The 27,771-nt window shown below is 45.1% G+C and overlaps 1 long non-coding RNA gene across 3 annotated transcripts in view; it reads left to right on the top strand.

Moving 5' to 3' along the window:
* Positions 1-21,824: 21,824 nt before the first annotated feature.
* LOC103347858 (uncharacterized) overlaps positions 21,825-27,771 on the top strand; it is an 83,840-nt gene continuing 77,893 nt past the window's right edge. The window contains exons 1-2 of one of the 3 annotated variants that reach the window (XR_007918928.2): positions 21,825-22,570; positions 24,654-24,907. This is a non-coding gene — a long non-coding RNA (uncharacterized lncRNA). The remainder of the gene's footprint in view (positions 22,571-24,653; positions 24,908-27,771) is intronic. The other 2 variants (XR_007918930.2, XR_007918926.2) reach the window with 2 other exon arrangements.

Raw genomic sequence — 27,771 nt, forward strand, 5'->3', positions numbered from 1 at the left:
TCCTTGTGTGATCTCGCATCCCTTCAGGCATTCACAGCCTGACCTCTGTGCTCCGGTCCCTTAGGCGTCTCGTCTTGATAAGCAGAGCTGCAGGTGGCACTGAGGAAGTTTGGCCTTTGGGGTCCAAGGCCACTGCCTTTGCCATGAGTGCACAAGCTGCAAGAAACCAGAAATGGAGGAAAACGCCTAAGAGCAACACGGCAGTAAATACTTCTGAATTTCATCTTAAAAAGAAACAAAGACACCCCCCCCCCCTTTAAGATTTATTTATTACTTGAAAGAGTTACACACAAAGAGAAGGAGAGGGAGAGGGAGAGGGAGAGGGAGAGGGAGAGGGAGAGGGAGAGGGAAAGAAAGAGGTCTTCCATCCACTGGTTCACTCCCCAATTGGCTGCAACAGCTTGAGCTGTGCTGATCTGAAGCCAGCAGCCAGGAGCTTCTTCCAGGTCTCCCACACAGGTGCAGGGCCCATGGACTTGGGCCATCTTCTACTGCTTTCCTAGGCCACAGCAGAGAGCTGGATCAGAAGAGGAGCATCCGGGACTTGAACCGGTGCCCATGTGGGGGTGCCAGCACTGTAGGTGGTGGCTTTACTCACTATGCCACAGCACTGGGTCCCCCACCCCAATGCCATGTTTTTCTTAAAATGGTGAGTGTGTGAGTGTGCACACACTCGTGTTCTTTTTAGCACATTAGCACAACAAACTCAAGTCCTCTGGTTTTCCCTTCAGGCTGTGCACTCTCTGAGTCCCTCTGCTTTGTCTGCCATAGCCACAGCTATCTTCTATGTCTCACTGCCATCATTTAGTGCAGGATTTTTTTTGCCTGTCTTTTTGATTATGGGAAAAACCTGACTTGTCTCTGAATATTTTTTTCTGTTATAGTCCATTCCAGGTCACCCCTCACAGAGGTTATCTGTTCGTTCATTCATTCATTCATTCATTCAGAAAACATTAGCGGAGCACCAGAGGGGTCCCTGGTACTCAGCTTTGTGGTAGTGATGTCACATTGAAAAGGGGACAAAGAACATTTCTGTAGTGACCTGGAAGTCTTTCAAGAGAGACAAACTGAAACCAACAGGTTGTAAAGGGGGGCAAGAGTTACAGAGGCAGCAGTGCAGGACCCATGGGGGGACGCGGCCGAGCCATCTTGTCCAGCGGGGACGCGGCCGAGGCACCTCATCCAGCGGGGAGGTGGGCGAGCACTTGCTCACGCAGTGATTCCTCCACATAACCACTACAGAGGGAGGAGGGTCCAAGCAGTAAGAACATTCATGGCAGGAAAGGTTGTGGGTGAAAAGGACGAGAAGTGAGAGGTGTGGAAGTGAGAAATTCCATTTCTGCAGAGTCGAGGGCTCCCGTACCTGGGCTGGGACAGACAGGGTGAGTCTGTAGGAACAGCACAGCGAGGTTTCCAAGGGCCAGGCAGGGAGACCTTAAGCACAAAACAGTGTGATTGATTGATGGGGCTTTCCATGGGGCGGTGACTGATCCCTTGCGAGACTGACACATTCACGTAGGTGATAGATCAGAAGAAAGTGGGTGCAAGGTGCAGGGGCCCAGCGGAGTACCCCAGAATGTGGCATTGGGGCATTCTGGGTGCTTTGAGCAAAATGAGAAGCAGTCTCTCAGCCTTTCCTGCCTTGCCTGTCTTCTGTCTCTCTTTCCCTCCCAAAACCCAGGAATGGTTTTCTCTGAAGTTCCCGTATGGAACTAAAGGCTAGATCGTCTGGAAGATTAACCTGCAGGAAGAAAGAGCAGAGTAGAACCCATGCCCAGAGCCCAGAGGAACCGTGCCCCAGGCCTTTGTCCATTCCGTGGGCCCTTTCTTGTGTTTCCACATTGACTGATTCTTCCTCTAAAGTTGCCTGCATCATTCGCTTTGCTCTCCCCACTGAAGGGGGTGTTTAAGCTTCAACCACCTGGCCCTTATTTGAGTTTTATACTTCGTGTGATTCCCATGTCCTTGTGCATTTATAATTGCACACTTTTCCCCTCCTATTAATCTGTCCATTGTCAGTTTGCTTTATAGACTAAAATTGTCAGGGGGGAAAGGAAGTTGTTTCTCCTAAACCCCCTCCCTAAGGCCTGTATAAAAGCTCCGGTAATGCACACTTTGGAGTGAACAGGTGACGGCTCAAGTTCATGGGCCTGCCATCCACAAGGAAGAGCTAGATTGAATTCCTGACTTCTGGCTTTGCCTGGGCCAGCCCTGGCTGTTGTGGACGTTTGAGTAGTATACCAGTGGATGGAAGATCTGAAAATAAAAGAACAGTTCCTGGCTTCCTGGCATGTAGATGTTCAATCAATGTCATTATCATAAAAAAAAAGCAGTGACAATTACCCAAATGAAAAATTATAATCTCTGGATTAAGGCATGGCCTGTGCACAGGTCAGGGTGGCTGCTGGGTGTGGTTGGGGTGGTTCTTGAACAGCTCTGTGCTCAGTTAACACCATGAACCGAGACACGGTGCTCAGTACATCACGGGCTAATGTGGTGCTTTGGCCGGAGATATTCCAAATGCTCGAATCTTGCCCAAACCACGTCCCAGTGCATCTGTAACACAAAGTGAGGGGAAAGAAGAGTCAACTTAAGAAGAGCTGTGGGCAGTGGCACGGCCCCAAGGCCAAGGTCAGCGACACATTGGAGAATCTGATAGATAGCCTCGGCACTACGCCTTGGTCTTTGCTGCCTGTCTTCCTGCCACAGCTGCAAGCTCTCTCGTATTGGAGGGTGTTAGGGTCCTTGCCATCACCCTGGTCTAGATGGTCAGATCCTTGACGACTTTGTTTGCTTTGATTCATTCCTGCACCGAATACTATTCCCTGCTCGTTATATACACTGCACCCTGTGAGATCCAAGGGTGCTGTCTCCTGGTGGGGGAGACCGAGGAGGGTCTGGGAGGGACCGAGCAGGACGGATCCCGGGGACACAGCTGGGCTCACGAGGGGGCTGTAGGCAGAGCTGATGCGAGCTTTGGAGCTGCAGTTGAGTGCTTCTCACACATAATGGTAACAGTTTCAGGAGTCAGTTTTTCTACTGTTAGAGTCTGTGCTCTCCTTTTCTCTGACTCTAGCAACTTTAATAACTGGTGCGTCTTGTTTCCTATTTTTATACCCTTATTTCTAGTTCTTCCTGTGTTTTGCTCACCTCTTAAGGATTCAGAGTCATGAGCTTTGGTCAGGTTGGTGTGCTGAAGAAAGTGTAGTGGGAGCATGAACGGAAAGAACTGATTTCTCTCAGTTACAAAAAAAAAGTTCCAGAAAAACTAAAAAACCCACATTCCTGGCATTTTGGTTGACCGCACAAGTATAGGTTAGTCCCGTTAATTTTACAGAGTCATAGAGAGATTGATCCAGGTCACATAGCTGGTTATCTAAGTTACGGCTTCTTAATAATTTTTAATGAGTGTATAGAAAATCTTTGATTGAAATTAATTTAATATGTTTTATTAGTTTCCATTTTTAACAAAGAAAACAAATCACAACCAGAATAACGTATATGTGGCATTAGTAGAAAATTAAGCAACCCCTAGGTGTTGTGTTGGGATTAGTACAGTGGTCCCTTTAAAGAATACTGCCAGGTCTTTTTTACAGTGTTGGAGTAAGTAGACATTTGTGGCAAAATAATGTACAGTGAGCTACGTCTCACATTTTGCAAAAAATCAAAATGGATCATGAACTTAAATGTGGAATGTAAAGCTATGAAATTTATAGAAAAAAAAATAAAATCTTTGGAATCTAGGGCTGGGCAAAGAATTCTTAGACTTGACGCTGGAAGTTTGAGGAAGAGAAAGTGCTGAACTGGACTTCCTCATCATTTGAACGTTTGCTGTGTAACAGACCCTTGTCAGGAGATGCAAAGACAAATCGTTGGCTGGGAGAAACACTTGCAAAGCACATAGCTCATGAAGCAGTAGTCCCTAGAGGCGAGATGGGGAATGTCCTCCCTGGGGTACGTAGAAGGCCTGTGAAATCATTTGGTCTGGCCCTGGCAAGGAAACCACAGGTGGGACTGGAAATTCAATAAACAAAATTTAACTTGATAATTTTCTATGGCTCATGAATGATGTTATAAAAATCCAAATGGCCCTTGGCAGAAAAAAGATTGCCCCACCCCTGCATTTTAGAATATCCAAAGAAGTCTCAAAACTTACTGGTGGAAAACCAAGCAGTGTCATTAGAAAATGGGCAAAAGACATCATCGGACTGAAGAGGCTATATGCGATGGCCAATGAGTACATGAGAAGATACTCAGTTTTACCAGCCATTGCAGACATGCCAATGAAAATCACAGGGAGATGCCAATGCTTCCTGTCACATGGCAAAAATAAAAAACAGTGAAAATACCAGTGCTGTGAATAATGTGGAGAAACTAGATCACGTATACATTACTGATTAGAGCATCTTGCTCATTTCCTACAAAATAAAAGATAGAACCACTGTACAACCCAGCAGTTGTGTTCCCGAGCCATTTTCCCCAGGGTCATGAAAATTGATGTTCATACAAGCCCTGTAACGCTCATATTCATAGCAACTGTGTAATAATCAAAAACTATAAACAACCTGTTGTGCTTTAACAGCAGAATGGTTAAGGAAGTGTCGGGAGATTGGTACCATAGGATACTATTAAACAGCAATTTAGAGATTAGCTAAGGAATGATTCCATTTATTATTCTTCAGAAACATGACTTGCTATATTTACTTGGGTGCTACCCACAAATACCTGTAAGAAAGGCAAGTAAATTGGTGTTGCTACTAAGAGATATTTCTTTCTTTGAATGAGAGAGGAAGAGATCAAGGGAGATAGATAGGTTCTCTCCAAATGACTGCAATGGCCAGGATTACTCCAGGCTGAAGCCAGGAGCCTGGAGCTCCATCTGAGTCTCCCACTGGGGTGACAGGGGCCCAAGCACTTGGGTCGTGTCTGCAGCCCTTCCACACCTGCTAGCAGGGACCTGGATCGGGAGCAGAGCAGCTGAGATTGACAGTTGCTCTCCTATGGATCCTGGCCTTGCAGGCAGCTGTGTAGCTCACTGTGCTACAGTGCCAGCCCCTACAATTTTTACTTTTTGATGTCAGGTCTTACATGTACCTCTTGGAATTCATTCCCTTGTCAGTCACATGAAATCCAAGTCAAAATGGCCTTACAAGGGGAGACTACTTGGCTCATGCAATTAGAAACATGTGGAGGAAGCTCTTCAGACATGTTTTGACATGATGGTTGTAGATTTCTGGCTCCATTTCTCTTTAGCTACATCTACTTAGTCAGTTGCAAGTCGTCTTATTCCCAGGCTGGGTTTCTAGACCCCACGTCTAAGGACACATCTCTGGCTTTCTTCTCTGAGAAGCAAAACCAATTTTCTATCCCAGAATTGTCAGCCAATACTCCGCCTCTCATTGTCACTCTGTCATTACTAAATGATGGCCGAGGGAATAGGAAATAATGATTGGTTCAAAAAATGGGGGCTCACTCTTGTAGCTACAGGAAGGCTTACTTGATGATGTGTTGAAACTGGCTAGCACCTGCTTGCAGGAGCCAGGTGCTCAATTTTCAGAAATTTTGTAGGTGATGGGTAAATATAGCCATTACTAAAAATTAAATATGTAAGCTATAATTAAATTACATCAAGAACAAAGGTAATGTGGATATATAGCTCATCATCGCCTAGGATTTTTTACTATTACCTACACATTGAAGATGATTTATATCTCTTACTCTGTATGGTAAAAACACTGTATGCATGGTCTTCAAAAAGTCCATGGAAATGTATATTAGGATTAAACTTTGCACAGCTTTCAAAAAACATTTGCTGCTTTCCGAGGCCATTATTAGAGAGCTGAATTGGAGGTGGAGAAGTTGGGGCAAAAACGGGCAATTCTATGTGATGCTGGCTCCACAGGGGGAGGCTTCACCATTTACAGCTCATGTTACTGGGTGTTTCTTGACAACTCTACATCCAGTGATGTCACGTTGGTAGCTTGAAAGTGGCCACTGGGAGTATCTTTAAGCCATGGAAAAACTCACAGGGAAACACTAGAAATCAGGAATTTTTCCCCTAACCCTGTTGAGCCCATTAAAAATTTAATGCTATCTTAGTCTACTTTTCCTGCTATAATGGAATATCTGAGACAGGCAATTATAAAAACACAAATAAGTTTTCATTTATTTTATTTTTTAACTTTTATTTAATAAATATAAATTTCCAAAGTACAGCTTTTGGATTACAGTGGCTATCCGCCCCTCCCCCCATAACCTTCCTCTACCTGCAACCCTCCCATCTCCCGCTCCCTCTCCCATCCCATTCACATCAAGATTCATTTTCAATTATCTTTATATACAGAAGATCGATTTAGTATATATTAAGTAAAGATTTCAACAGTTTGCACCCACACAGAAGCACAAATCGTAAAGTACTGTTTGAGTATTAGTTATAGCATTAATCCACATTGTACAACACATTAAGGACAGAGATCCTATAAGGGGAGTAAGTGCAGAGTGACTCCTGTTGCTGATTTAAAAATTGATATGCTTGTTTATGACATCAGTAATCACTCGAGGCTCTTGTCATGAGTTGCCAAGGCTATGGAAGCCTTTTGAGTTCACCAACTCTGATCTTATTTAGACCTAGGCCACTGATGGGGGAGACATGTGGATTTGTGTGTGTGTGTGCGTGTGTGTGTGTGTGGCTGTGGATGCTCTTCAGCCCTGCCTTCTTGGCCTTCATCGCCTTGGCTTTGGCTCTGGATTTGGGAGGGGCAAGTGCGTCCTTCTTGACCTTGGGTGCCGTCTTGGTGAACAAGCGCACCCTTCCTTGTGAGCCACTCTGGAGCTATAGCAAGCTGAGTGAACTTTGGAGCTGGCTGTATTGACACAGTCACCTCCCTGTGTAGTCATTGGCTTCCATGCTGTGGAATTTGGAGTAACAGAGCTGTTGCCCCGGGACATTGGGGCACTGACTGCTTTCTTTCCCACAGGAAATAGTTCTCTCTTAGGACCTTGGCTCTGTGAGCGAGTTCAGGAGCCAGGAGTGCCCAAGGTTGTAAATATCGCCTTAAATGGAAATGTTCATTGTGGAGAACACATAAAAGCCTTTGGAAGAATAAAGGTAGCACTATGAAATCTCTTATGACCTTCTTGGTACAGCTGATCTCACTGGCAGACAAACATGCCCCGTAAGAGATTTCCAGGAACCAAGGAAGTAGTCCGATGAGGGTGGCATGTCTCCTCATCCTTATGGCCACTCCCCTGGTCCAAGTCTGTATTTTCAGTCCCAGCAGTTTCTAGTGGAGTCTGGATCCACTTATACAGGTAGTCCTGCTCAACTGAATGTCTTGCTAGTTTTTTTTTTTTTTTTAAGATTTTATTTATTTATTTGAGAGGTAGAGTTATAGACAGTGAGAGGGGGAGACAGGAAGGTCTTCCTTCTGTTGATTCACTCCCCACACAGCCGCAATGTCCGGAGCTGCACCGATCCGAAGCCAGGAGCCAGGAGCTTCTTCTGGGTCTCCAATGTGGCTGCAGGGGCCCAAGGACTTGAGCCATCTTCTACTGCTTTTCCAGGCCATAGCAGAGAGCTGGATCCGAAGTGGAGCAGCCGAGACTAGAACCGGCACCCATATGGGATGCTGGCACCGCAGGTGGAGGATTAACCTGTGCCATAGTGCCCACCCCTCTTGCTTGATTTCTAAATGCAGTGGTGTGGGTATAAGCCGTGAAGCACCGAGTTGTTTTGCATGATAGATGTAGAAGTGTCTGACTGTGGGATCCAGTAGGAAGGGAGTGGAGGCTGGGGAACAGAAAACTCTGTCCTCCATAGCATTCTCCCCTAGGTAGTCCCATCAGTCTTGAGCAGCATTGATTAAAACTCTTGGAATGACTGGTGGGGGTGCCTGTTATTAGCTGGTAAGAGACGGCACTTCCTCTTTGGGCTGATCCAGTAGAGAGGAGAGAAAGCATCTGTCGAATGAGGAGATGAAAGCAGAGTTGTGGGGTTGGCAGCAAATCTAGGGCTGGAGCTGACCAGACTTGCACAGACATCCGAGTCCCAAGGGCTATGCATGTGGTGGCCGGCTATGCACATGGTGGCAGGCTATGCAGGCACCAATGCGCCCACTGTTTTATCTTTGTAAGTAGGTGCAGTGTTCTCTCTACGTCCTGTGAAGACTCTTAGCTTGCTTTAGGAACCGTGTCTGCAGAGATGAGCTTTGCTAATTCTGGAAAGAATCTGATGAAGTATTAAACACACTGAGATCAGTTCAGTCTCAGGAATTGTGGGGGGACTTCAGTGGAGGTGCAGTGGCCACTCTGAAAGTGTAAGTTCAAAAGCTGCTCTAGCACAACCACTCTGGAAAGCTGGTTGGCAGTATCTACCAGAAAAACATCAATGCAACCAACTGTTCTGCAGTTTCACTGCCAGGTGTGTGTCCAGCAGAAGTGTGTGCGTGTGAGCGGACTTGAAAAAAGAAGTTTGGGGCTGGCGCCGCGGCTCACTAGGCTAATCCTCTGCCTTGCGGCGCCGGCACACTGGGTTCTAGTCCCGGTCGGGGCACCAGATTTGTCCCGGTTGCCCCTCTTCCAGGCCAGCTCTCTGCTGTGGCCAGGGAGTGCAGTGGAGGATGGCCCAAGTCCTTGGGCCCTGCACCCCATAGGAGACCAGGATAAGTACCTGGCTCCTGGCTTCGGATCAGCGCGGTGCGCCGGCCACAGCGCGCCGGTTGTGGCAGCCATTGGAGGGTGAACCAGTGGCAAAAGGAAGACCTTTCTCTCTGTCTCTCTCTCTCACTGTCCACTCTGCCTGTTCAAAAAAAAAAAAAAAGTTTGTTGAAGATGGGAATTAAAGTCAGTGCCAATTTCCATGAACTTTTTGATGATGCTCTGTACATTTACCCAAAAACAGGAACGAAAACATTGAAAAGAGTTTTATTCTTCAATACCCAAAAACCTGGAAACAGCATGCCTGTCTTCACAGTAGTTGGGCAGATGGATTGTGGTATTGTTATACACTGAAACAGCACATAACAATGACCGTGAATGTTCAACATCTACATGAATCTCACACGGTGGTCGCACAGTGCTGCGGGAAAGACTGTGAATACCAGTGTCTTCCTTTGCATACATTTCCAAAGAGCAAAAGTAGCAGTCGTGGTTGTGGTCATGGTGGTGCTGGGAGGGGGTGCGAGGGAGCCTCTGGACTACTGCTAATGTCTTCACTTGGGAGATGGTGATTTCTGTATTTATTGTGATACACACCCCGTAATGGATGGACTGTTGAGCCCCTTAAATGTACGTCCACATCATAACTCGGAACCTGTGAACAGTACTTTCTTTGGGGAAAGAGCCTTTGCAAATGTAGTACTAAGGACTTTGACAGGAGGCTATCACTCTGGCTTGTTAGGGTGAGTCCCAAGTCGAATGGTATGTGTCCATGGAATCAGGGGAAATACTGTGAGGAGGGAGGCAGAGATGGGAGGGGGGTGGCATAACCAAAGGAACACTTGGAGCCACTCAAACAGGAGATAGACGTGGAGTGGCCGTAGCCTTGGAATACCTTAAGGCTCTGACAGTGCCAGCCCCTTCATTTAGAACTTCTGGCCTGCAGTGATGGGAGGGAATACATTTCTCTTGTCTTAAATCACCCTGTTTTGGGTAATGTGTTAAAAACAGCCCTGGGAAATGAATACATACGCTTTACCGTGTATGTCCTGTGTTTCAGTAAAAATGATCTTTAAAGCCTATCCTCCATTTAGCTTGTGGTTGACAGTGATGTTGAGATCATTTTGTCTTGACCAATTTCAGGTACTTTACCTGCTTCTAGTAGGTGGGCGTGTGAATTTCTACCTGTGCACGTGCGTAGCATCCTCGTCCTTCGGGGACGAATCCAGCCGCTGCCTATCCCAGAGCTGTGGGCAGGTGCTGTACCAGATTCTGGAGGGACCAGCTGGCTCTTGTCTTCCTTGGTCTCTATTGATGTTCTTAAAAACGAGTAAACTATGTACATGTACGTCTTTGCATGCCAGTTAGAGTTGATTTGATTATTCCTTCCTGTATCAAGGGCAGTCTCAATGTGTTCTTTCAGGAACTTTTTATGTAATTTGAAAAAAAGCCTGGAGCAATAGGACATTCAACTTTTGGGTCATGTTGCACATTAAGACGCATGTATCAGCATCTTAAAAAGGACTAAATGTTGCTCCATCTTTGCTAAAATGTGTTGGAAAACATTGAGACATCAGATTCATGGCTTACTCCGACAGCTTCAAAACCTCTTAGCTTTTTTTTCCCCCTATAACTGCCAATCACTTCACTTCTCAGGCACCCAAGTCTTGACATCCAGCATTCTTCATGAACTCTCTACTGAACCCTCTCTTAAATGGAGCTCAAATGACTCACTTTTTTTTCTTTAACCTCTGCTCTGTTTTCTAACCTTTGTTTTTCTCTGTTCTCCGATGAATGAACTTGGACTTACTCCTCTGCAGTTCTCTCCTGTTTTTGCTTTTGTCTAAACCGACACACTCAGGACCTGAGCTCATGGATTCTTTTTCCCTCTGAGAAGGTAGAGAAGAGGCCATGTGGACAAAGGAAGCTTTTATTTATTGATGTGGATAGAAGAGGTAGGAAGAAAAAGATTGCAAAGACTTGGAAACTAGAACTCTCATTTCATCCATATCCAGTTTGTATCCCTGAGCTTGTAGAGAAGGGACTGTGGTATCCAAGGCACTGAGTGGCTTTGGCTAACACTTTGATTGACTTAGCATCTTTTTTTCTCTAGAATGTCGGCAAAGTGAAATGTGTCTTCTATCTTAATGGTAATGACAAGGTAAGGCAAACGTGGTTTCTGAAGATCTAGGGAGATGTGGCCATGGATATTTGGCCTATGTAAACTTTATAGAGACCTGACGATGATAGGATTTTACTTTCAGTTTTGCAAGTGGATTCTAACAAAACGATATTTAAGTTTATGTGGGTAAAATTGACCAGGCTCAGATTCAAATGCAAGATTACTTTAAAAGCCCAGGACTGCTCAAAGCTTTGAACTCCCACTCAGAGTCACCAGGCAGTGTGCTTGGTGTCAAAATAGAGCAACAGATAACGCCATCCCTGGGACTTAAGGGGCTTTAGGGTGCATATATTTTGACTATACTTTCTAGATTCTATTCCATGGTCCTTTCAAATTCTGTTCTAAAATATTATGTTTGGAATTACATCCTTGTGTTTTGCTTGTTTTCTTTCATAACAGAAAGTATCCCATAAGAATATAAATTCTTGCTATAGGTGCTTGGCTTAACACAGAACACTTAAACACAACTGAATATTTTTTAAAAAGTGCCTTTTAACCAATTTCCATTGGATTGATCACTGGGTTAGGTAGCACCAAATGGCTACCAAGGAGAATAAGCCCTGCTCTGTCTGACCCTCAGGAAGCCAGCCATGGCAGAAGGTTTGAGAACCAAAGGCTGCCGCTAGGGAAGAGGGAAGATGTGCAAGGAGCAGTCAGACCACTGAATAGTTTTCTACATGCTCAGTTGCTAGCACATACAGGTAGTGGGTGGGTTACACTGCAATTACTTAGACAAATCTGGAGAGTAAGCAGGCACTCAGATCCACTGAGACTTGAGCAGTTTAATATTTTTCGGGTTGAAAAAAAAACTCATGAATTTTTATCTATTTTTATTGCATTATTCACCTGGAAAAGTCTGTTTTTCTCAGCTGCAGAACCTGGCTTTTCTTGAAACTGTTTTTTCATATCCAATTTTCCAGTTGAACTGATGGCTTGCGTTTCAGACCTTTTACACGAGTTTGGAAGAAAGCAATGATCATAAACAGAATACCGAGACAGAAACCATAAAGAGGTCATCCCAATAGCAGAAGCAGACTGCAGAGAGAGATGAGCTGATTCCTGTTTTATTTCCCCCCCAAACACCTGATGCACCCTTGCTTAGAGTTTCTGGAAACAAGCCTTGACTTTCTGAAAATGTGGTTGCAGTAAGGGTGATGTTGTGTGTGCGTATGAAATGTTTTGTGCATTAAGTACCTTATGCAGAATGCCTCCATGAATAGATAACATTTTTTTTTTTTTGATAGAAGTAGCGCATGGGTGAGCTCTTGATGAAAGTATTTGGCGGTTTGTTTGCTTTTCATAGCCTCCTCGCTAGCAATTTATTTTCTCTCTCCTCCCCACCATATCTCATTCTATCACTCAGCGATAACCAGAGGTAATAAATGGGCATTCTTCGGGGCCTTTTTCCTATGGATTTGCTTATTTATAGACACACCTACACATTTATTTTCACTTTATTTGAGAGAGGGAGGGAGGGAACACGCCAGCATGCATTCAATGACTGCCTCTTCACATACCTGCGATAGCCAGGGCTGGGCCAGGCTGAGGCCAGATGCCCAGAACTCAGTGCAGGTCTCTAGTGTTGGTGCCAGGGACCCTGGGCGTACAGGTGTGGAAAGCTAGGATCAGAAGTGGAGCCATGACTTGAACCCAGGCGCCCTGGCAGGGGGTGTAGGCATCCCAGGTGGCTTGTTAGTTACTTCACCGAATGCCTATTCCACACGAGTATATAATATGTAACCTTTAATTACTATTTTTGTAGAAATGGGATTGGACTGTGCTTACTGTTCAGTATTTTTTCATTCAGTGGTATAGCCTGAAAACTAGTCATTTTAGTGCATATGGATAGATAATCTCTCCTGCTTTAAGCTACTACGTCATGTGCTGTAGCCTGAAGATAACATAGTTATTTTTAACTATACCTTCACAGATGAAAAACTGAGTTTCTAATGTTTTGCTAGTACATGCTGTTGTGTCATGATTTTAGGAACAAGTGTAACTATGTTTTTCTAAGGTAGTACTTTAAAGTAAAATTTTGATAAACACTACCAAATTTTCTTCTGAAATGCCATGTTATGATTTTTACTCCTCGGTAGTATGTTATTGTTCTTGTTCCCTAGATCTTTGCTAACATTGTTTATGGTAATATTAAATGCCTTGGCAATGTGATGAATGAAAATAGAATCTTTTAAAAAAATTTTATTGATTCTTCCAATCCATGAGCATGGAAGATTTTTCCATTTTTTGGTATCCTCTTCTATTTCTTTCCTTAAGATTTTGTAGTTCTAATCGTAGAGATCTTTAATGTCCTTGGTTAAGTTTATTCCAAGGTATTTGATGGTTTTGTGGCTATTGTGAATGGGATTGATCTTAGAAGTTCTTTCTCAGCCATGGCATTGCCTGTGTATGCAAAGGCTGTTGATTTTTGTGCATTGATTTTATATCCTGCTACTTTGCCAAACCCTTCTATGAGTTCCAGTAGTCTCTTAGTACAGTTCTTTGGATCCCCTAAATAAAGAATCATATAGTCTGCAAAGAGGGATAGTTTGACTTCTTCCTTCCCAATTTGTATCCTTCTAATTTCTTTTTCTTGCCTAATGGCTCTGGCTAAAACTTCCAGAACTATATTGAATAGCAGTGGTGAGAGTGGGCATCCCTGTCTGGTACCAGATCTCAGTGGAAATGTTTCCAACTTTTCCCCATTCAATAGGATGCTGGCTGTGGGTTTTTCATGAATTGCTTTGATTGTGTTGAGGAATGTTCCCTCCATACCCAGTTTGCTTAGAGTTTTCATCATGAAAGGGTGTTTAATTTTATCAAATGCTTTCTCTGCATCTATTGAGATAATCATATGGTTTTTCTTCTGCAGTCTGTTAATGTGGTGTATCACATTGATTGATTTGTGAACGTTGAACCATCCCTGCATACCAGGGATAAATCCCACTTGGTCTGGGTGGATGCTTTTTCTGATGTGTTGTTGCATTCTATTGGCAAGAATTTTTATTGAGGATTTTTGCATCTATGTTCATCAGGGATATTGGTCTGTAATTCTCTTTCAGTGCTGCATCTTTCTCCAGCTTAGGGATTAAGGTGATGGTGGCTTCATAGAAAGAATTTGGAAGGGTTCCCTCTTTTTTGATTGTTCTGAATAGTTTGAGGAGAATTGGAGTCAGTTCTTCTTTAAATGTCTGGTAGAATTCAGCAGTGACTCGTTCTGGTCCTGGGCTTTTCTTTGTTGGGAGGGCCTTTATTACTGTTTCAATTTCTGTCAGTTATGGGTCTATTTAGGTTTTCTATGTCTTCCTGGTTCAATTTAGGTAGATTGCATGTGTCCAGGAATCTATCCATTTCTGATAGATTTCCCTGTTTGCTGGCATACAAGTCCTTGTAGTAATTTCTGATGATTCTTTTTATTTCTGTGGTGTCTGTTGTTATGTTTTCTTTTTCATCTCTGATTTTATTGATTTGGGTCTTTTCTCTTCTTTTTTTAATTAGTTGGGCCAATGGGGTGTCAATTTTGTTTATTTTTTCAAAAAACCAGCTGATTTTTTGTAATTTTTTTTTTCGGATTTAATTCTGTTGATTTCTTCTCTGATTTTATTTATTTCTCTTCTCCTACTAGATTTGGGTCTGGTTTACTGCAGTTTTTCTGGATCCTTGAGATGCATTGAAAGCTCATCTGTTTGGTGCCTTTCCAGTTTCTTGATGTAGGCACCTATTGCTATAAACTTTCCTCTCAAGATCTTTAGCATCTGACTGGGAATGGGGAGGAATTCCCTGCCTAGAGTTCTACATAGTACCATGAAGAAGACAATTTCCTACTTGTGGGAAAACTGCACACTGTTAGGAGTAACTTCCATCTCTCGGTAATTTTTTAATACTGAAATAAATTGTCTGTTAACATTCAAAACTGTTGGTCAGCGTTACTGCTTTTCTACTGGCTTGGAGGTTTCGGGGACCATTCTTAAATACTCACTTTGAAAAGTGAAGAATTTTTTAGCGCCTAGAGTCTGACTCCTTTGCAGTGAAAGACAGTCAGTGATAATTACCTGCTAGTTTGTAACCTGTGTCAAGCCCAGAACATTCCTTGCACAAATATAAGCAAGAGTTAGTTGTTCTTTTATTCCCTGCCACCTGCCCTGCTGCACCTGCTCCTACCCTCTTCCCTGGCTCCTGGTCTCACCTGTGGTCCTTTCTCAGATCTCTGTCACTCATGGTTACTCTACAACCGGTGCCGATATGGGATGCCGGCGCTTCAGGCCAGGCCTTTAACCAGCTATGCCACAGCACCAGCCCTGAGATTTTAGCTTTTCATCCATAGTTACTAAGAAGCTAGCACCAGCTGCTTGGGCTCTGCCTCTTTGCCTAGTCTCAGGGTCTCCGGCCAGTAGGCAGCCTTGCCTGAGTTGTGGTGAGCAGGTGCTGTGCAGTATCCCCTCCATCACCTACTGACGTTATGGTAGGCAGCCTCCAAGATGACACCTGCTGATTCTCCCCTCCTAGCAGTGCTGGCCTTCTGTACCCAGGAACTCTGTCTCCTCAAATTCAGCCAACGGCTGCATGGAAAATATAGAAGAAAACCACTTCGGTGCCTGACATGTAGAGTTTTTGCCCTTGTGATTATTCCCTAAACAATGAAATAACTATTTCTACAGCAGTGAGGTCATGCTGGGTATCAGAAGTCAGGTAGAGATGACGTCGAATAGATGGGAAGCTGCGTGCCGGTTATCTGACAATGTGACACCATGTTATATAAAGGACCTGAGCAATTGCAGGAAGGCTGGGGAGGGAGCGGTTAGGAGAGCGATGTCACGGAAGCAGTCATGTGCCGGTACCAAGCGACCACTGTGTTCTTGCCTTTCTGTGGTGTCCGCCACGGTGCAGGAGGGCTGGCGGAGCTGGTGTATGTGACCGACAGAATAGGATAGAAGGGACCATGTGACAGCTCGTCTAGATCAGGGCATTGCGACTCCCACTTTGCTTCTTCGGCTTGTTTTCTCGTAGGGAAGCCAGGGCACGGCACGAGAACACACACCCAGCTTGGGGGAGGGGCCCACGGGCTGGCAGGCAGCACCCAGGACCACCTTGAAGTAGTCTTCCAGTCCCACTCACACCTGTAGATGACTTCAGTCCGGTGATATTTGACATCTTGGGAGAGACCCTGGTGCAGAACCACCCAGCCAAGCTGGTTTCAACAAGCAGCTCATAGGCTTTTAGACATTTAGAGGATTTTTTAATGCAATACTAGGGCATCACCACAAGCTTCGTGGCCTTGAACAGAATCCGCATGTGTAAGATGTAACAATAGCAGCTACGTGGTAGAATTGTTGAAAGGATCAAATGAGTCAGACATGTCAGATTCATGTAGTAATGCCTGCATCTAGCAAATTCTCTGTATTTGCTACATATTAGCTATTTTGTTTCAATGTGCCCATCTGCACTCCAACCAACCCTTGTAGGAGCTTTAATTCCCAAGTCTGACCCAAGAGCTTGTTCCCATCTGTCACCTATGGCTCCTAGTAGCTCATTCCCTGCAGTTTGGATCATGGGGACGAGGGAATTACAGTAGTTACTATTTTGAAAAGAAATGTAATTATCCTTCAAGATGCTACGATGTAAATCTCTGTTTCCCTAGAGACGTTGATCCACGATGAATTCTCATCCTTCGCCTTCTTGTAGAAACTCAAAATACTGATCCACTCACTTAGCCGCTTACTGACTCCGGTGTGGTCCAAGAAGGCTGACATTGACTTTGCAAAGCAAGCAGCCAGCATAGTACCTGGACTCCTTGAAGGCTGCAGGGTAAAGAATCTGACAGGCTGAAGTTGGGGTTGAGAAGAGCATGTGCAGCTCCTGTGTAGGTGTCTGGGTGTGCGCCGTGCTTGTGGTCCTTTGTTGATTTGACAGCAATAAGATGGTGATGATAACCTTCTGGGAAATTTGATGATGGCCAACTGGGCTCCAGTCAGTTGGGAGCAACCTGCAAGTGGTTGTTACTTTTTTTCAGGGCCTGGAGTTACTTAAAATGTCTGAAGGATTAGGGCAAATATCAAGATGTTATTTCTAGAAGAGATAAAGGACCTCAAGATCTTGGGATCTGTGACCCCGTGGATCTGGCTTGACCCTAATGCGCCTCTCCCTTCCTTTAGTGAGTTACCTTGAATAAGAGGTTGACTGGCAATCGTCAAGGCAGGGCAAAGAAAGGTTAAGCCACAGGAGGGAGACAGGGAGACCGTGGGAGATGAGGGTCTGATAGTTCCTAAGATCTACATAAAGGCACTGCACATTACACATGGGCTTGGTTTCAGCCTTTGTCTGTGCATGCCCAATTCTCATTACTTGAATACAAGTGCTTTCCCAAACAGACCTTTCTATTTCTGATCCTGCCCCCTTGAAATCTGCCTCTGGATCTTTGAAGATGTGGAAGGAAGATGGGAAGCCCATAATCAAGGGACACCTGTTGTGGAGTGCTGGCCTTTGTGGTTTTCCATGTCCATTTGTCTGCTTTCCAGAGGCAGACACTGGGCACCTGCTTGACTGGCAGAAGACACGATTGTAAAGTCCAATTATCCTGACCTGTCATTTTAGAGATGTAACTCAAAGTCTGCGCTGATGGTGGCTGGTGACCATCAAGGCTGGGGCAGAAGGTTCTTGAGCTGGGTTTCCTTTTGTCATACCCTTAACCCTTCTTTTCACTAATACGCAGTGACTATAGGAAAAATCTTCACCAGCAATTGCACCTTGGCTGTCTTGCCTATTTATTTCATGACAGAACTTTTGTCTCTTCCATCCACAGACTCAGGAAAGAGCTAGGAAAGAGCGAGGCTGACATCTCAATCTGCTCTGGATCCCTGCAGGATTGTTAACTCCTAAGATGCTTTCCCAATGTACGTCCAGTGTGTTCCGAAATCTTTGAAAGCCAAAGAGACTTCTGTTGGCAGCTTGCTGCTGGAACAGTGCTTTGCGGTTGTGCAATGTTCCTTGGACTTGAAATCTGGCATTACTCAGACATGTTTTTCCTTCCATTTTGGAACGCTAATGGGAAAGGTGATTTGTTCTTATGACCCTGAACGTTCCACACGTTTTTGTCTGCCAACTTAGGGGTAAATTCTAAAAGTGGCTGATTAGTAGATTCTTCATCCAGCGGCTCCCTGTGCTATGTGAAAACATCAGGTGTTATTACCAGGCTCCAAATGGGATTTTTGCAATTGTTCAGGAAACTCTAAGGAAACACCAGTCTGAGTGAACTAGCAGAAACTTGTCTTTGCTGGAAATCAGAGTCAGCATCTGGCTCCAACATTTTGAGCCAAAGCTAAAAGATGGCCTAAAAATTATGTATTTACTTAATGTATTTGATCGGGAGAGATAGAGAAGGACAAAGCGAGGGAGTGTTCCCATCTGCTGGTTGACTTGGCAGAAACCCACAAAAGGGTCTTAAGCCAGAAGCCTGGTTCTTGATCTGGGTCTCCTCTGTGGGTGGCAGGGTCCCAGTCACTTGAACCATCACCTAGTGGCTTCCAGGATACATGTGAGCAGGAAGCTAGAGTGGGGAACGGAGGTGATGCTCAGAGCCAGAAGCTACTATGGAGATGTGGGCGTCCCAAGGGCATCCTCACTGCTAAGCCAAATGCCTGCCTGCCAAAAGGTAAAATTTTGATATGCACACACACAAAAAAAGGGGAAACATTTAGATTACCCCTTAACAATAGAACTGCAGTGCAAAAACAGGAGGTTTCCTTGGGTGTAGGGAAGCAGTAAATCTAAGAAGCATGAAACACATGAGCGCAGTAGCTCTCCTTTGTGGCATTGTTATGTAAAGTTCAAATGTCTTGCATGCGATTAAATTCATCTTTTTAGGATACTGCCACATTGGAAGAGCCACCCAAGGAGGCTGAATGAGCTGAGAGGAAAACACACATGGCTCAGCAAGATGACAGCTGCTACCCCGAAATCTGGGTTGTTAGATGTCACTTTCCAACCCGTCACACAGAATTCAGACAGGGACATAGCTTTCTGTCGGCCTCGTTATGAGTTCCCTCTGTCTGGTGAGGTTTGAGTCACATCTGTTGGCTGCATTCTTGTCTTCATGAGATCTGCATCGACTGATGGTGTAAACGCGGTGTTTATCTAGGTCTGCGGTTCTTACTTTTCTTCCAGGGAAGTCTCCCGAGAAGCGCGGTACCCTCTGATGTGGGTGTCTTGGTTTTATTAATCAACAGTTGGTACCCACATTCACGTAGTTGTACTGCCTGTTTCTGGCTGGGATATTGGATACATTGACAATGTACATCTCTTAACACTTAGTATCTTGGAAAAAGATAATTTGTTAGAATGCAAATGCGAGCTTATTTCCCGAATATCTCAAACTGATTTGAAACAGGACTGTGGACAACACAACAACGCGAGCTCTTTGTTTGACTTCTGCGTGTTTCCAACTAGGGGGTTATTCTGTCTCTCAGAAGGAAATGATTGAAAAACACTGCATCAGAGCTTGCAACTCAGCTCGTGTCTACATCAGGATTCAAACTTTAGCATGCGTGTCTATGCACGAGCCCAGGCGATCCTTGTGCGTTTCATCTGTTGCGAAGGTTTCACAACTGCACATTGGGTCCAAACCCTTGATTTCTTCTGTAGACATATGGAATCTGAAGGCATGCAGAATTTTGTAAACATTGGCCCATATTTTTATTTCATAAGGTCTTGTTTTGTCTGTTGACCAAGTTTTGATTCCTTCCATATTGCTCTTAATAGTGTTAATATCCCCAAAGACTTGGCTATTTTGTGCCTCCCTTTATCTTTGCTTCTTTTATCTGTTGCCGTGAGAGTCTGAATTGCTGACATAGTCAATGCATTTAAATCCTCACAGTTGCAGAAGAATATTCAAATCTGTTTCAATTTTCTGATACTCCGCTTAGGACCATTATGCATTCTGTTCAGTTAATCTGTTTTTAATCAGATCTACAAATGCTAAAGTTGTACATGAGAGAAATGGTGTGTAAAGTAAAAGCAGACCAAGTGCTCTTTAGCATTTGTAACGTTAAACTCTTAGCTGATTCTACCTCTTCGTTTTCTTACCCCCTGGTCGGATGATCTTGACCTTTGGCAGGATTTATTGATGAGTTTATTGATACTCCACTGAAAAAAGTTAGCTTTTCCACAATTAAAATGTTTTCTAAATAGCAGTCATCCCCTTGATTTAGCAATAGAACTGATGAATATGTGCTTTCAATTCTATTTTATAATATATTAAACTCAGGTATATTCAGCTGCAAATAACTAATGACTGTGGCGGCATTGGCACTGACAGTGAAGACAGTAGCTTACTCGCCAGGAATTCAAGGTCCAGGCTCCTGCCTGCCTTCGGTCCTTCCGTTTTCTCTCTGTTACTCTCCATGGAGTTCCCCTGCAGGCACTGCACCGTAATGCTACCATGTCTGTGTGGAAAGGGAGGGACTATGAGGATATTTTGAAAGTTCATGGAGAAGAGGTATTGCAGGAAAACTATGCATAGGTCTCAACTTTTTTTTTTTTGACACCCAAGTAGATCTTCTACTTCTGTTGTACCCACACACATTTTGAAGTGTACTTGTAGGTGCAAAATGACTGTCTCTCCTGCATAGCTGTTGCCCTTTATCAGTAGAATCTTTGGTAGGAGGCTTCTACAGTCTGCCCCATTGTCTGACATAAACTAGAATTGGCCACAGCATTAGCCTTGGTCTGATGCTGAGCAAGATGGCAAGAAGTCCTTATGACTGGCTTCCCAGAAACATGACTTTCCTGGCCTCAGGCTGCTCCTTCTCAGCCACTGAGTTGTGTTACTGAGGAATAATCGGGCTGGCTGGAGGACAGGAAGAGGGGCTAGTTGTCTGCCACATTTACTAACTGTTCGAGGCTTAAGCTATGTCCGCGCGGGTCTTGAGTGGTGCAGTTAAACCTATGAAGCCAATTGAAATGTCCTCAACAATCAGCTATGTATGCATTGTTCCTTGAATTTTAATAGAGCTTATTTGTTATAGTATTTCCTTTCTGTATACAGTGAGCACTATGAAATGTACACTTCTACACATACCACTGGGAAATCAGCAGAAGCTTAAATGTGGGGAGAAAAATTCAAAAGGGCAAGAAGGGAAAAGACAAAAACTGAATTGTAATGCATTTCACTTGCAAAAACCTGTTTCTCTCTCCCTCTCCCCCTCCCTCTCCCCTCCTCCCTTCCCCCTCCCCTCCTCCCTTCCCCCTCCCCTCCTCCCTTCCCCCTCCCCTTTCCCCTCCCCCCCATCTTCCTTCCCCTCCCCCCTACCTCTCTCCCTCTCCCTCTCTCGGAACAAATGCAGTGTTTTGTGTATGAGTCTACCAGCTGCACATGATTTCCTCAGAATAAAACTGTGGCGCTCAGTGGGTGAACGGTTACAGTCAGTAGAGTATAATTCTGCAGCAGAATCTCGCCAGTCATCCAAATGAATAAATGCGGAAATGTGGAGAGCTAGTATCTTCAGTCATTAATCTTCTCACTCCTCTCATTCTTTGTGGGAGTGCGGTCCTCTGTCGAAAAAGGTAATGTAGAGTAGTAACATTTTTATTCTTAGGGTAGACTCTGAGTTGACCATGAACTACTAGCTGCCTATTCGAGATTGGAGAAAATTATGGGCCAAGACAGTCTCTGGTTTTACTGTGAAATTTAAAGGAAATAGCAGCCCCTGTCTTAGGATTTTCTTGGGTAACAGAGACATTCATTTCAAGATAAGGTAAGCGAAACACAGGAGTGGTGAGAAACATAGTGAAACACCCCAAAGACTCAGTGGGGAAACCAACAGCCGAGACGTGGGAGCAGCGTTGCGGATCCTGGCCAGGGAGCCTGGGTGGAGCTGCCGGTCCCAGGTTCCTGATTCCTTGGGTGTATGCAGCTTTCTCTCAGAGCTCAGTCTTCTCCATACAGAAGGGTCAGGCTCGGGCAGCCTCTGCGTCACATCCTTAAAGCCGCAGGATCAGGGAGCAAGGCGCCCTGCCTGACCAGGTGAAGTCTTACGCATTCTGAGAAAGGATGCTCCGCTCTCGCTGGCCTGAGCCGTGTGCGCATGCTTGGAGCAACCGCTACCCCTGCAGGTGGAGGGACGGGAGACGCAAGACCGCAGGGTAGAAAGTCCCCGGATTCCTCTAGAGCCGATTCTGTTCTTCAGTGGCTGCCAGCACAGATGCTCCCTTACTGAGGATGGGGCCACCCCAGTAGGCTCATCGGAAGTCTGACGTGCGTTGAGTGCACCTGGCCAACGGAACCTCTGCCAGCCGCTCGGCACCTAGCCGAGTGTGGCTTATCTGCCTGTGCACTGTGCGGCTGCCACCCAGCAACCCCAGTGAGGACTCACCAACCCAGGAAAGATCAAAGTTGGAGATTCAAGGAGCAGTTTCCACCAGACGTGAACCTCTTCTGTACCATCGTGGAGGCCAAAAGTCTGCAATGGACCGTTACAAACTGGGGCCGTTGCATAGAATGGCACACTCCTGCCCCACCCCCACTACGTCCATGGCTTTGAAGAAGGGGAGTTATTCTCAATGGGAATTATCCACTATAACACAAGCTCTACTGACTTAATTAAATTTATTTAAATAATTTGAAAGCATAGGAGCTGGGACCAGGCCAGGTCGCCCGCATGACTGGCACAGACTCAAATCCTCTCTGCCTCTGAGAGTGAGCTTTGGGAGCAGAGCTGGGCCTTACACCCAGAACCCTGAAAGGTAACTTATGAATCCATAGTAGCATCTTGTTTTTAAAAGATTTATTTATTTATTCGAAAGTCAGAGTTACACAGAGAGGAGAGGTAGAGAGGTAGAGAGGTAGAGAGAGAGAGAGAGAGAGAGAGAGAGAGAGAGAGTTCTTCCATCTGCTGGTTCACTCCCCAGTTGGATGCAATGGCTGGAGCTGCACCAATCCAAAGCCAGGAGCCAGGAGCTTCTTCCAGGTCTCCCATGTGGGTACAGGCGCCCAAGGACTTGGGCCATCTTCCACTGCTTTCCCAGGACATAGCAGAGAGCTGGATCAGAAGTGGAGCAGCTGGGTCTTGAACCAGCGCCCATATGGGATGCCAATGCTTCAGGCCAGGGCATTAACCCACTGTGCCACAGCGCCAGCCCCCCAAAATAGCATCTTAACTGCTATGTCAAATACTCCTTCTGAGAATGGATAATCTAATTGCTCCTTATGGTAAGCACTATGACGGAAATAGGATACAGAGAATTAAAGTGTTTATGAAAGGTTGACATGAATAGACTTTATTTTTTGTGTTTTTGTTTTTTAAGATTTATTTACTTGAAAGAGTTACACGGAGAGAAGGGCAGCAGAGTGGGGGGGGGGGGCGGGGAGAGAGAGAGAAAGAAAGAAAGAAAAAGGGGAGGTCTTCCATCTACTAGTTCACTCCCCAAGTGGCTGCAACAGCCAGAGCTGCGCTGATCCAAAGCCGGGAGCCGGGAGCTTCCTCCAGGTCTCCCATGCGGGTTCATGGACCTAAGCACTTGGGCCATTTTCAGCTGCTCTCCCAGGCCATAGCAGACAGATGGATCAGAAAAGGAGCAGCCGAGACTTGAACCAGCGCCCACATGGGATGCCAGCACTGCAGGCAGTGGCTTTACCTGCTATGCCCCAATGCTGGCCCCTACTTTATTTGTTCATAACTCTGTCTCCTACTCTACATTCAGACTCTTTAACCCAGCTTCCTCTGGCTTTGCTTTCCTCTCCCTCTTTCTGGGACAAAAGCAAACTCCGAGACCAAATTAAAAGTCTTCAGTGCTCTGAATTCCCCACTGTGTACTCTGAGGATCCTCCTCATTTATCTCCTGTTTCCTATGATTTCTCTTGCTATGCATGGAATTACACTATTGATCTTCATCGAAGCTCCTTTGCCTAAATGAATGCCTAGGAGAGAGCAAAGATCCCTGCTAGAAGACAACCGGTTGGTGAGAAGGGGGCTGGTTGGGAAAGAGGTCGCCCCTATGTTGTCCATATTTTCAGATCAACAACTTAGTGCAGAGAAGCAGTACACTGGGATGAGACAGTCTAAGTGTTTCTCTTTGCATGCATTTTGTGTTTTTTAGTTTGCATCTAGCACACGTTCTTGGCTAGAAACGTACTGATGGGCTTATAAACACACATTATCGTTCAATTCCTTCAACGTAGAACAGCAGGTCAGTGATGGTATTAAGAGCATCTCTGAGCTGCTTGGACTTGAGATAATTTCCTCCCATAAGTAGATGTTTTTAATACTCTTTTGATAACTTTCCTTACCCTCCTGTGTGTGTTCGCTAGGCAACCAGAGTCCAGGACATGGGCCAAGTCCACTGCCTCTCGGTTGCCATGTTTTCTCACAGAATGCGTTGGTATTAGTCTCCTTGCCAAGCTGGTCCTCTGTTTTGTAAGGATGGCAATCTATCACCAACATCTTGGTTGGGCTTCCCAGAATCCAGGCTGTGGTGACATAAATTATGAGGCTGAAAGAAGTTTGTGGCTTGGCAGACATAACCTTTTATTTAACAGATTCTGGTAATGTTTATAAGGCACTGTAACCACTTTTTCAATATTTCAGAAATCAAGGAAAAATTACTTGGTGATAAAACATGTCTTCCAAGGAAATCCTGTTGAAACTTGTGTTCCTGCATTCCTAAAAAAGCGGATCATTAGGTTCCGAGCCTAACGTCCACAGTGGGATCAGCCTCTCCGGGAGTGAGCTTCAGCTAATCCCCCTCTTAGCTCTCCTCCTCGGGCTGTTCCTAATCCTTTGTTTTCCTTTCCACTATTTCCCATTCCCACAATGGGTTTTGCTTGCAGATTCGATTCTCCAAACTGTTGGCGAGTGGGTCTTCCTTTATCATGATGGACTTGCCTGGAATTCCTGGACTCCTGTGTCTCCTAGGGCTTTCCTGGAAGACAGCCCATCAAACAGACAGTAGAAGGAATTTGTGAATGTTCCCTGTGTGAACAGGAAAGGCCCATTAAGAGGCAGAATGACTTGCAGTCCAGCTGGGAGATGGCCCATAAACAGTGAAAGCGACCAAGGGACAAGGATGAGGTGAACAGTATCGGTAAGTGGGTGCAGTGTCCCAGAGGGGTGGCGGCGGGATGTCCACTTGGATCTGGTTCATCAGGCGAGAGATTGCAGAGTATAGCATTGAGTAGAGCATAGAGGATGGAGGGGAGAACTGGGGAACACAGGAACCGTATTGCTCTGCAGAGAGTTCAGTGAGACCGACCCATGGAGTTTGATTTCTAAGAGCCACATGAGTAGTTTTTATTTTACTTGGGCTCCTGGGTGCTGAATTGGTTTCTAGCCTCTTGGTATGAGTGTGAACCAGTGCTGTTTACTGTGTGCGCCTTCAGTAGTTCATCAAGTCTTGAGCTGTGCCCGTCTAGGGATATAGATGCAGACAGGGATGGGCTGATGGGTGGGTATCGCCTGGCCTGTGGTAGCCCGGTTCACGTAGGAGCCCAGCCTGCTCGGCAGCCTGGCCTGTGCCGTCCATGTCTCCAGTCCCCATCTCCCTGCTTCTGTGTGTCTGCCCAAACCCCTTTTCCATGCACTGCCTAATGCCCCGTTCTGTGTAGTGGAAAAGCACAGTGTCCAGGAGTTTCCCACTTAGAACAGGCGCCAACTCAAAGTATCCAACCTGGTTGCAGGCCACATCCCCACGGACACGTTCAGCTCACTATACTGTCGCTATAATACAATTACCACGGTTGACGCGCTCACTCCCATCACGTACCTGATGCCGTGACACTTCTGAGACCTCCAAAAAGGGGCAAAGAAATGGGTGATACTCAGTCTGTGCCCGAATCCCACTCTGTGGATATCGAAGTAAATCCCGCCCCAGACACAACCTCCTGTCCCCTCCAGATATAAAGGGACAGCCCTCACCCATGCTAATCACGGCTCATTCTCTCTGAGCTTGTCCACGCTTACTCCTGAATGTGTGCTTTTGCTTTAAGTACCTGCTTCCCATCCTTCCTTCCTTGGTTTCCTTGTTATGTGGAGACAGAACCTGGACCAAACCTAGCCAGGGGCCACTGACAACAAAACCAAGCAGTGCATACGGTACGTACATTCCTTTGCTAGCATATTTGGAAGGCGTAATATCTTTGTTTATTTGCTTTTAAATTTGAGAGGCAGAGGGACCGAGCTGTCATCTCCGGGTCCACTCTCCACATGCCCTCATTATCTGGGGCTGAAGTTGAGAGCCAGGAGTGGGATCCAGGTCTCTGAGTGGGGGGCAGGGACCCACGTCCCTGAGCCGTCACCTGCTACCTCCCAGAGTGTGCATCCGCAGGAAGCTGGCATTGGAAGTGGAGCTGGGATTTGAACGCAGGCACTCTGATACAGGATATGGGCGTCCCAATTGATGGCTTACTTGCTAGATCAAAAGTCCTCTCCCATAGTAGCTTTCGACTTGTTTTTCTTTGCCGAAAAGATTTTGCATCTGAAATTAATTCTCTGTGAAAAACATCACATTTCCCTGTTTGGAAAATCAAACTGAATGCAGGAAGTGGCAGCTTGCAGAAACATACACTCAACCTGTGTCTTGCTTTCTCAAGGTGATAAACAATAGTCGTTGAACTGCAGATCTCTGAATTACACGAGCTCTCTGTTCACCCAAGGGGGATTTTCAACAGATTTTAAAGCTTCTGTCTCTTAACTCTCTTTTTCTTCCCATGGAAAGCAGGTAGCAAGTACAGTGCCCCTCGCAATCAGCACACACTGGCTGGGAAGCTGCTAAGGTCCATACCACAGTTTGTAGGATGCACCAGGCACCCTCACGCCTTAGTGCTCTGCCTGTGCTGCAAAGGTGGTGGCCTTGAATTCCAGGCACACGCCTCCTGCTGATACTCCAAATGGCACCCCCCCCCCACCTTCTGACAACAGCCATTTCTCTCTCCTTCTGTGACCGCATGGCTTCCCGCCATGATCTGCAAACACACTGATCAGATCTCTAGAGACGTAGTCGACTATATCATCATTTGCGGAGGGTGTGCTTAAGTTTCTCCAGGCTAGACCTGTGTGTGTTGTTGTATTTACACCTCTCTGATGAAGCACCCCAAAGGGCAGAGAGCAGGTGCCACAACAAGTTGACTAAATGGGAGACAACAATTGACTTTTTATGTCCCTGCGTTCCCCTGGGCCATCAGCACACCTTTGGGGTTCTGGACAAGAGGGGAGTTTTCATCTAGGCGTGCATCACAATCGTTAGATTCTGGAAGGTCTGCTGAATTCGAGGTTACTGTTGATCCCAATTCTTTAGACACTTCTTTCATCTGATTTGTTTGGGGCTTTAAAATACACACTGATCTATGTTAATGATGCCTCGACTTCCAAAGACACACTATTTTTTTCTTTTGTATGTTCCTTAGAGTGTATACAAATACAAACGTTTGAAAGATATTTGAAGTAAAAATTGGTGAATGAGTTTGGTATTGCAAGGCAAAAATATATGAGAACATTTATATTTTTGTGAATTGCTTTCTAGGTAAACATCTATTTAATTCTTTATTTTCGCAACACACATGAAATCAATCCTATGCATTTCATCCCTTACCCTCATTTTGGATATTTTGTTTGCATTTTCTATTTATTTCCTAAAAGCCTGAAATGTAAATGTTCTTATAGTTTATTAGTGAGCTTATAGCAAGAATTAGAATGTAGATAATGTTTATACACATATATTTAGGTACAATTTACGGTTTATATAGAATGCTAATTCATGGTCAATCAGGATGTTTTAGAACTAAATATGATGAGTTCTGTTTTTAAGGATTTAGTTAAAAGTTGCTCATATGTTCATTGAAGGGGAAACAAACAAGAATGGTATGAGAGTGATCCAGGACAAGAATGAGATGGGAGGTCCGAGGGTGATGTTACTCTCTGTCTGGGAGCCTTGACACTCTGACTTGTACTTGA

The sequence above is a fragment of the Oryctolagus cuniculus genome, chromosome 6 (genome assembly GCF_964237555.1).
Source record: "Oryctolagus cuniculus chromosome 6, mOryCun1.1, whole genome shotgun sequence".
NCBI classification, from domain to species: Eukaryota; Metazoa; Chordata; class Mammalia; order Lagomorpha; family Leporidae; genus Oryctolagus; species Oryctolagus cuniculus.